Below are 11,669 nucleotides of genomic sequence, written 5' to 3'. Positions count from 1 at the left end.
TCCATTGGGTTTTCACTAAAGCATAGCGGCTCTACAACCAATTTCTCATGTTAAAATCTTTTTTTTTTGTATTAAATTCTTTTATTGGTACATTGTAGGTATACAACACAATTACATTTCTCATTGGGAATTGTACCTTTACATAATGCATCTTGGTTCTTATTTTTTCCCCATTCCTAGCCATCCCTTCATGCCCTCCACCCTTCCCTATTTACAAAGACTTTATTTCCATTTTTTCCATTTCTCATCATTTTTCCTTTCCCTTCTTTCCTTTAGTGTTCTTATTTCTTTAAGAATCTCATATATCAATCAGCAACTTCACACTCCATGATGACATTTCCGTTTTTAGAAGTGGGCTGCTCTGAAATCCTGTGCTCTTCCCTATGTGATCTGCTAGGCATGAAGTGTTGGGCAGTGAAAGACCTTTATGTGACTCTCAGAGAAGGTGACGGAGTCCAGTCTGAGAATCTCAGTTGCAGATGCTGCATGGACTCTGCCAGAGCTACTGCTCCTCAGGCTTTGAGGCAGGTGTCTAGTGTTAAGTTCTGCACAAAACAACAAAATCATAAGATCAAAACTACTCTGCATTTCTATTGCCACCATTAAGTAGGTTTTTAAGAGAGTTTCAATTATAATTATGGTCAGCTAATGTGAAATGTAATGGTAAATCATTGGTTCATTTAAAGATAAGAGATAAAGGTAAGTAGTTTATGATTTTGTGATTCTTGATAACATCAAAATTTTCCTCTTTGAAGAGTAAACAGATCACTACTGTCATTATTCCTTAGTGGAATGCATAAGTTGATGTTTCAGTTATGGATCCAAGAAATAACTGAATAAAACTAAAATAAACATGAAGGTAAAGGACTTTATTAATTTATATCACTCATAAATTATTGGTCAGTCCAATTTATTTAATGTATATATTTTTCTTAGCTTCCTTATTTGTAAAATTGACAGTATATCTCTCTGACCGGGCATGTTAAAAAATACTTGGGCACAGGAAAATACTTATCATATAAAGATAATCATATGAGTTAATCTGAAATAGTATTGTATACTTCTAAATTATTTGGTTACTCAGTGTTAGGAAATAAATTTTATTGTCATAATATTTTATTACATATAAGAGATAAGACCATTATAATATTGAATATATAATATCTATGAAATTGTTATGAGTTGGATAAGCAAAATTCAGATGAGAAAAAATTAAGAATGGCACAAAGTTATATGAACCCTATCATATAGGGTACAAAAGAAAAGAGAAAAAAATATCTTTACATCATAAAGGACCTAAAAACTAAAGCCATAGATATTTACAATAAATGCTAACTTTATTAATGATGAGAAATTCCTACTAAACACCACAGAGTAATTAGTGAAAAGTCCCTGAACATATTTCTATAAAAATACTGCAAAGGATTTGAGTGGCTTGTCTATCTCTAATGAAAGCAACATTAAAAGCTGCTCATTGAGTATCCAAAGCATTGCATTTTTGTTTGATTTTTCTAAGTCACTATTAATAATATGTCATTGAAGGGCTGGGGATTTAGCTCAGTGGTTCCGCCACCTGCCTCGCAAGCACAAGGTCCCAATCTTGATCCCAGTACAAAATCAAACAACAAAAAATGTATTATTTCCATTCTTACCTTGCTTAAAATTTTCATGGAATGAGATTGAAATTAAAACACAAGTAAGTAAGATAATTCCAAGTTTGGATTAGTTCTACGAATTTGAGTATATTCATGGGATAAAGTAGAAGCAGGATTATCTGTATGTCATGTTTTTGGTGGCCCCTTAGCTAGGATGATTAGAATCCCTACAATTAAGGAGAGATTTAACCTGAGACTCAAGTGATTATTATAAACAGTCATTACAAACACAGAATAAATAGTGCTGAGGGAGAAAGAATGAAATGTTCCAAGAACCATAGAAGAAATGATGCGGCTATAGTCAGGGGAGAAAGAAGGCTGATGTAGGTAAGTTACAGCAGATGCAGCAGGGAGTGAATTATGAGATAACTTTTAGGAAGGAGACAGAAAACAGTTCATGCACAGCCTTTAAGGTAAGATTGACATGTTTAACCTCCGTTTTTATTTGTAATGAGGATTGACTGTATTTTCTGAATCTTAATTAATTAATTAATTTTTTTGGTACCGGGGATTGAACTCGGGTCCTTGCTCTTGCGCAGCAGGCGGCGAAACCACTGAGCTAAATCCCTGGCCCTATCTTAATTTATTTTATTTTAGAAAATAAATGATGGTACTTGCATTTAATTTGATAAAATGTTGGAAATCAAAATACAGAATTTAAGAGAATTACATTGGCTACCTTTACCCTATTCTTCTTTATATGTCATTTTTAGTTAAGGTTTGAGAGATGTTAAATTTAAAATACAACAAATATTTGGAGAATACAAATATTTTTATTGGTGAGTAGAACATTTTTTCAATTCATTTTGTTGCAAGATTAGAGATAAAAGTTATGAGTCTATCCTAAATATGAATAGTACCTTCTGTGGTTGTGAACCAGATTATACTATAATCTTCAAGGCAAAAGAGCAAGAATTAAATATTTATAATGCATTGTATCAACAAGAAAACATTGTCAGTAAGTCAAACTATTTTTGGAAATATCCCAATAGAGGTAAGCTCAGTGTAATTTTACATCGACTTCCAGGAAACAAAAAAATCTCAGAATTCACTGATTTTTCACATAGGATAGACATTAGATGTCCTAATAAATGTTACAGAATTTACTTGATTGTTTCTGAAGTAGGCTCCTTTGTTTCAGTTACATTCAACAGTTTCAGTTACATTCTTTGGATTTTAGTGAATAGCAATAACATTGTTATAAAAGGCTAGTAACATTATGTTGACTATATATTGAATTCTCTTACTATTCCAAATGTGTTAAGATGTCATGATTTTATTCATGTATGAGTATTTATTCATTTTTAACAAGAGAAAAGCATACAAATTTTATTAATCTATGTAGTATATAAGGGAATCTTTACAAGAAAATAAAATCTGAAGAAATGCCTAAATCATGATGCTTTTATACATTTTTGACAAAGAACAATACATTTGTAAAAACAAAAAAAGATCATTCTCTGAATTAGTATAGTTATTAATAAAAATTGTTAATAAAAACTTTGTCTTCATTTACTATTGTAGTCTGTGACACAGTCAAACTGAATATTTTTTCTCATGGAAAATTTAAATCTCAATATTATTTTTGTCTTGTCAAACTACCTGTCTGACTTTACCTCAAATAACTCTTTTATTCTTTCCTTACAATTCAGAATTATGTCTTTTTCTTTCTTTTCTTTTACTTTTTTATTATTTATTTTTTAATGTCATGCTGTTTCTTTGTAATTGTGATTCCCTAACTTGATCCTCCCAAATCTTACCTGATCCTAAAGTGTTTTGCTAACATAACACAGAAACACCTCTCTTACTTTCCTTTATAGCTCCCAACTTATTATTTAATGTCACTCAGTTAATTCCAATGCTGCTTTTGTCATTTGCTGTCTTGCTTTCCACTCTCCATCTACAAATATAAATGCCTGAGACTACAGATAATCCTACATTGGAGGACCTCTGGCTCTATGTCTGTCTTTCGGAAGAATCTAAGTACATTTTGCTAATTGAAGGGGATTGCAGATTGAAACAGAGTTTCAATAATACAAGTTCATGATTATTTACAATTTTTTCTCTTATGTAAAGAAAAGGAACTAATTGCTTTTACTAGGATGTATTTAAGCAATATACACAGATGACTGCTTATTACCTTTATCTAGAATAAAAATTATATGACATTTTAACCCATGAAGAAAATTAATTAGTACTCAAACAGGTAACACAGATGTCAAAATGTTGTAGCTCCCTTTTTTGAGTACTTGGAAGTATCTAAAAATTAATCTTTACTTGGACCCTCTAATATAAGAATGAGTAGGTAAGCTTCTAAAGTACTATTGTAATATTTCCTGAGTGATGACAAGATTGAGAGTATATTTGCAAAATCCTGCCTTGTGATACCATGACATCTCATAGTGACTTTTATAATTAACTTAATTGGCAAAGCCTCTGGAAAAAAACACATTGAATATATTAAACTGCATAAATATAATTGTATGTTGGACTCATACAGCGACTGTCCTTCCTTTGTTCAGTTTATAAATGTAAAACAAGTGAATCTTCAGGGCTTCCATCTCTCTATAATGAGAGTAAGCATTAAACAATCACCACACTGTTGATTCCATTAAGACAGAGAACAACATGATCTAGTTTCAGGAACTACTTTTAAACTCTGCCTGCAAACACTTTGTCATTTTTATACTGATCATCTTAGCAGAAAAATAAAATATAGCTCTCTAGGCACAAATCCTCTTACAAAGTGCATGGACCTTGTGTACCCAGTGACAACATAGATGATATATATAGAGCTGGCCCAGGAGAAAAATCCCCCAGCTCCCCAGCACCGGTGTATCCATTATGTTGGCATATTAAAAAAGGTCGTGTGCTCTGGAAAATGAAATCTAAACGATCCATTCCTCATCTTACTCTCTATCCTTCATAGGTCATATGAATATTATTCTACCAAGAAAACAGGGAGTTCTAAATATATATTTAAAAATTCAATTTGACTGGCATTTATTAAACATACACTACATAAAAGGACCTTGCTAAGCATTGGACTGTGGAGATAAAGGCAACATTGCAAGTAGAGATATGTGTTTAAAACATGTCAGGCTAAAAATAAAGTAAAATATTTTAGCTAATTATAAAAATGTAAACCTCATACTTAATTTTGTTTCAAAAATCTCAAAATCTAGTCACTAGTCTGGTCATCCTAAAGAAATTGTACATATGTGTATATTATACATAATATAGATTATATATACTGTTTATAATATACACTATGCATCTATGTTATATATTACTTATAATATACAGTAAGTCCCCAAATTACAAACCTTTGAGTTGAGAATTTTCACGGATACCAATGGACCTCGCATTATGAACACTCTTAATTGTGAACAAATCATGGAAGTAGCTTGTATCTCTACTGGATGGTGTCACAGTTGTACTGCTGTGTGCTTACTGCACAGTGTGATAATGTACAATAGTATAGTACAGTTGAGGACTTACTCTGTGTGTGAGCGTTTGGTTTTTTAATACTTTACATTGTATATTTGTGTCAGGGGCACAGTGCCCACCTGGCAAGCTCAAGGCCCTGAGTTCGAGTCCCAGTATCAAAAAAAAAAAAAGACTTTGTTGGATTTATGAACGAAATTGATTTAGGAAAGTTTTCTCAGAGTGGAACTCGTTCAAAAGTTCTGGACTTACTGTAATATATATGTGTATGAATATATATATATATATGTGTGTGTGTATATGTATATATATAAATATATACACACACATATATATATACATATATATATGTAGGTATTTTTCCTAAGTGAATACTTCTGTTTTCATGCCTTTCAGTGTTATTAACATTTGATCAGTATATTAAATAATGCAAAGAAATGGCTCTTCATGCCATTGTAGAACTTTTTAATAGATATGCCTGCAAAACACTAAAATTTAAATTTATTAACTTTCCATGATTTTATTATTATTTCTAGTTTATTTAAAATTAGTATTTTTTTAAGAAACACTATATTTCTTATTTTTGTTGATATAAATTGAAGATACTTTGAATTTGTGAAGATATCATGTGATTAATAATGTGTAACACTTCTGGTGATAAAAAATAAAGTTTAAGTGAATAGCATTTACTATGCTGCTCTGCCAAAAGCATGTAGCCTAGAAATGCATTTTATATACTGTGTAATATTTTATGCACAAGTAACTATGTAGTTTTTGACTTATTTATTTTATATTTTTGTTATTTATTAAATGTGTTAAGAATTTATAACTCCTTAAAATTTCGATACTACTTTATTTCTGAAATAATATGAAAAATTTTGACAAATATGAAAGATTTGTCAGGAATTTGCTTGTCAGAATTTAGAAGTAATTTAGAAAAAATAAGCACTGTAGCAAATATCATTTTAGAAGTGTAAATTAGATAAGTGGAGTCAGAACACAAAAGTGGAGTGGATTAGACAGAATATACAATCTTGCATTTGTCGTATTAGTTTTTTCTATGCCCTTTCATAAACCACTTAATCTTCACTATACTAATTCTATTATAATTTGAATTTCTCTAGGAACATTTTAAAAATTGCCTATAGAATAGTGAAATACTATTTTTTAAAAGGAAATTGATTAAGGAAAATGCAATCTACTTAAATTTTGCTTTATGAAAATAATTTACTAAATGTACTCCACAAAACTTAGGGATTCCCAAAACATTTTCAATTTAAAACATTGTGGTTAAAATACTTTTCACAACAAGGTCAAAATATCATTTCCCACCTCTGCTAATTTGATATGTTCAATGATGATTCAAAAGCAAGGAAAGATAAATTTTCTAATTTTCTAGTTCCTTAGTACTGTTACTGATACACCTGGGTCCTGTACACCAGTGAAGTAAAATGAAACCATGGACAAAGGAGGTAGGGTGCAAGTAAATTTATTTAAAAGATATAAAGACAAGAAAGTAAATGATATAATGGCAAGAAAGTGAAGCTCTGGTTAGCTGGGAGGGCTTCTAAGTAGGATACCCCTTAGAGCCCTTTGTCTAGAAGTTTGAAAGGGGCTTCAAAGGTAGCCCAGGCCATTGTGTAAGCAATAGAATCTCTGCCCTATAGGAAACTATATATTTTTAGGATCCAATCTATGCAGGTCTATGGTACACCTCGAAGCCTATGCCCTGCCTGATCATGCTTTGGGGACACCATACAGCTCAAAGACACTTAGCAGATGTTGTGTAAGATCATTGGAAAATGGTAACTCTACAGACTCCATTCTGGGCCTCCTGACTCCATTTTGAGGCTGCTGTTCTTACTGGCTAATAGAATGCATTAATTCCTGTTACAGTGTGATGCCATCAGTATTACATGTAATCTATATGAAGAAGTCTTTAAAAGTATCCATTAAGGGAAAGAGAGTCAGTTTGTAATTATCTGCACCAAAAACTATGGTAGACAATTCCCTAGACTTTGGAATTTAGGTTACATTTTCAAGATCTGAGCACAGAACATTAATATATTATCCTTGTAATCTCCAGGAAGTGTATGCCATCTATCAAAAAATGAAGAGAAAAAAAGTAAAAATTAACCCAAAATATGACTGGGCTCAAAATGTTTGTATCCTTAATCTATGTTAGTAATATACTTTCAGAAAAGAAGAAATATGCTAAAAAGAAGTGATTTTCTTGTGTTCATGTGTTGTTCCTTGTTTATTTTGGGCACAATGCCAGCATTACTATGACTGCTACCTAAAATGAAGATACTTAGTCTGAGGTAGCCACAGCTGTACTTACTTTGAATATATAGTCAACAAATCCATCGTCTAATACCCTGGGCTAGGAGCTATAATTTTAAATATAATTTAATTTTTTTCAATTTTAAAAAGAAAATTGAAGCAAAGATATAATAGTTAGCTTTCCCTGGGTCATACAACAAATACTTGATAGAGTTAGGATATATTTTTCATCTGGTTGACTCCATAGAACATACTCTTATCTACCACTTCCTGAACTCACAGGTAAATACTGTCTCAGAGAGATTTCATCAAGTTTCAGAGTGACCCAGTTACAATAGCCTCCATTATAAGTCATTTGTTTGGGTTCATTAGCCACCTTATAATTGATCACCTGACTTTTTAAAGGAAATTTCTTATCATAATTCATTTAATGAAACACTGATCTCTCAGTGATGGCAAATTGAACTATCCTGATTTTCTGTGACCTTGCAGGAAGGCTGTTCTGCAAAGATCTGCTTGACTGGCAGATTGACTTTTTAGCTCAAATCACTTCCTTATTCCAGAACTTCTACTCTTTCACCTATTGATGTATTGCAGAGCGAGATATATTTAGAGAATTCGTTTTACATAGTTCTTGTCATTTTTACAGTAGTTTTTTCATAAATTCCTATCTTATAAAAATATGAAAATTTTTCATACAAAGAAACTGGAGTACTGCTCTTCTAATTCTTAAAAGTCATGCTTTCTTCCACATTTTCAGGCAATTATTAACTGCTTTGGGAATATTTCCTTATATTTCACATCGATGTTGGAAAAACTGACCTCAAATAAGTTCATTTCAAGCTCTGCTACCTATAAACTGTTTTAAGAAAAATAATTATTTTATAATATAGAAGCAGAATTTGATAAAAATTGAATTTTAGAGAATATGCATAGAAAACATTCCTTGTGAGCATTGAAAGATTAATAAATAGAAGACTGCTTTATTTCTATACAATTTTTTGTTTCATCTAATTTCACAAACAACTGGTAGTTCTTATATAGGGCCATATATTGATGCCATGTGATTTCTAAATTCTCATTATTCTTAAATTTGTTCTCAAGATAGTACTTGAAAACGTTAATGTAGTTGATGTATTTCCTTTCTGGCAAAAACAAAAACAAAATCATAATGTCTCTTTCTCCTTATAATAATGAAATATATTACAATATATACTAACAAAAGAAAGATGGAATTGAGGTGAGTAGTCTGTGAAGAACAGACCTGAAGATATTAAAACTGTGCTTTTGTGATTGTGCTGTATCACAGTGGCCAAAATATATACTCTTTGACATAGTTGATTCACATGCAAAAATAAAACTGAAAAACTTTAGGAACAAATTGATTATAATGCACGCAGCACAATGTTTGGAAAATTTGAAATTTCAATACATATTACCTATAATAATATGAATATTAATCTTACTAGTGAGCAATTTCCATTATTTATTTATTCATCAGTATTTTATAAACATGAAATATGGATCTTCAAGTTGTTAAATTAATTTAAAGATTTTAGTTTGGGAAGATTCCCCTAAGAACTGGAGGTTAGGATGCTGAAGTATAGAGGAAAAATGAGATTTCTTGAAATTAATGAAGTAGTCTGAAAAAACTGTTGGTAAAGTGCAAACTAATAAAAGTTATCTTAATAGTATTGATATTTCAGGCTTTTTCTTACATAGTGCCCATTATAAATCCATTTTTTTTTGAAACTTAGAAATCAGCTATTCATCACTTGGTGTAAATTAATACCAATCATTTGTTAAATTAACACCAATAATTTACAAAATTAATTGGACATTATTTTACAGAATATAGACATAGGTAAATTATTGTTGGAATTAGTTTTGAGAAGTGAGACATTAATTTTATTAACATCAAAATTGATAAACTCTTCAAATTTGATATTAAAAAGTTCCTTTAATATTTTAACATAATATAAATTATAATTTTAAAAGCATTTATTAGATAGTTACAGTTAATGAAAAATTATAATTCTCTGAAGGGAATTATGTCTGTAAAAGAATAAAACTTTCAATGGAAATGTGGAAAGTTTTTAGACAACACTTAAACAACTTTATGAACTTAAAAGATATTGTAATTTGTATAAGTATCAATATTCACTCACAGAAATGTCATTCTTTTTTATTTGTTTCTTTCTATGCTTCTACCTATGAGTTTCTATGGTGACACTTTAAATCATACTAATATATTGTGCTTATCTTTTTGTAAATCTTGAATTTGTGTAAGATTGGTAGAACTAGTGTTATAGGTACAATTAACAACCTTAAAATATTCCTAAACTTTTCTTACAAGATTTATGACTTTTGTTAAGTATTTAGATTTTTCCTAACAGAAAGACTTTAAATTACTCAGAAGAATGTCTTGAAGTTATTTTGTTATTTTTTTTAGTTTGCATTTCTTCTTTAACTTATTCTTTTTCTTTTTTAAAAGTTTATTGGTACATTTTAGATATACAATATGATGACATTCATCATTGGGAATTTGTACCTTTACATGGTATATTTTGGTTCTTACTTCTTTCCTCTTTCTCCTGCCCTCCCTTTAACCCTTCCACCCCTTTATCATCACATTTTACATATCTCAGATAGTCTTCATAATAGGTTATGAGCTTTCTTAAGACACCAATCATGATTCACAGTTTTAATGTATTCCATCTAGGCACTGGAATAGAATTGTCTATTCAGACATTGAGATAAGAAGGAAAGAGGTAATTTTAAAATTATTTTTAATAATTGTCTTTAAAATTATTTTTAATAGGTTGAAAGACTGTTTTCTGAGGGGAAATGCTGAAAAGTGGCTTTATCAGTCTCAGTGCTTGTGATGAACCATGTGAGAGAAACATAAATTTCTCTCCCATGTAAGAGATGAATCGTTATGAGTTTGCATGGTAACAGTAAATTTGAAAGGCAAAAGATAGCATCATTAGCAAATTCAAGATTTATTCAGGGCTTAGATTACCAGGTACTATGTGTATGAATACAATGCTTAATTCCAGCAAGGAATTCCAGCAAGGGAAGTGGAGATTCACAACTCTCTTAGGTACAATAAGATTCAGGTATGATAGGAGAGAAAACTTAATTATCCACCCTACTCAAAGCATTTTTGGTGAAGTTTTACCACATCTTCCATGAGCATGTGGCATAAGGTCCCTAGGGAGGGGTGATACAGCAGGAGACGAGTCATCAAAATGGATTATAAATAATTATAATCTTTGATCTCTGGTATAGGGTAAAGACAAATACACTGATGTGGTCTATATAAGTAATGATACGTTAGTTCATGTTTTTTAAAGATAGTTTCCTTTTGTCTAGATAATCAGGAAAGGTTTGCTAGGCAGAACATTTTAAAGTACAACTTATTTTTAAGATAGGAAAATTTTAGTACCCTAAAATAAATGGATAATAAGGTTATCTCTGGATAGTATTGAAACTATTATCACCATAGAATACACAATTTCAGAACTTGGAGCTCTTTAATGGCTTTATAATCTAAACACTTTGATTGACACATGAGAAAAAACCCATTGAAACAAAGTGGCTTTCCTTAGAAAATCCAGTTAATAAATAGGTGTCATAGGACCATTACTAACATTCCCCACTGCCAGTCATGAGCTTTTTACATTTTTTCCTTCGTTTAATTTTTCTGCTGATGAATCCACAAATATGTGATTTTTCTTGAAGAACCATTCAATATTATGTACCTCTAAGGTCTTTTCATAGGTTTTGAAATCTCATAACTTACAACTTATAAAATAAAATATTCATAACATGTTAAGACTCCTGAGTCAATGTATAAAAATATACTGTACTCTAGAGTCAAATAACACAGTCCTAATGATTTTGAACTACACCACATGGTGACCACTATTAGCTCCAATTTATAATAAGGATTTGATTCTTCCCAAGGCAATGAAAGTAAATCCCCACACAATTTCTTAGTCTAACTTGTTCCAACTGATTCAACATTGTGGATTAGTCAATGAAATGTGGCTTTCTTATGCAGCAAAGAACAGTGAGAATTGAAATGAACTGGAAAAAAACAGACTTAATTTGCCATGGAACATACCTAGTTGTGAAGTGGCTGAGAGTTTGTGTTTTACCATACAAAAACATACATAGAAAAAATAAGAACTTAAGACAAATAATTTAAGCATCATGGGGCATTTTTGTCTTCCTGAGCCCCCTTTAGATATACTAGCTTTCAGACGATTTATTTGTGTT

Source organism: Heterocephalus glaber, unplaced genomic scaffold (assembly GCF_053883595.1).
Source record: "Heterocephalus glaber isolate CG9 unplaced genomic scaffold, H.glaber_assembly_v1.0 deba00001577, whole genome shotgun sequence".
NCBI classification, from domain to species: domain Eukaryota; kingdom Metazoa; phylum Chordata; class Mammalia; order Rodentia; family Bathyergidae; genus Heterocephalus; species Heterocephalus glaber.
The sequence above is the reverse complement of the archived record's forward strand: the minus strand, read 5'-3'. Positions refer to the sequence as shown.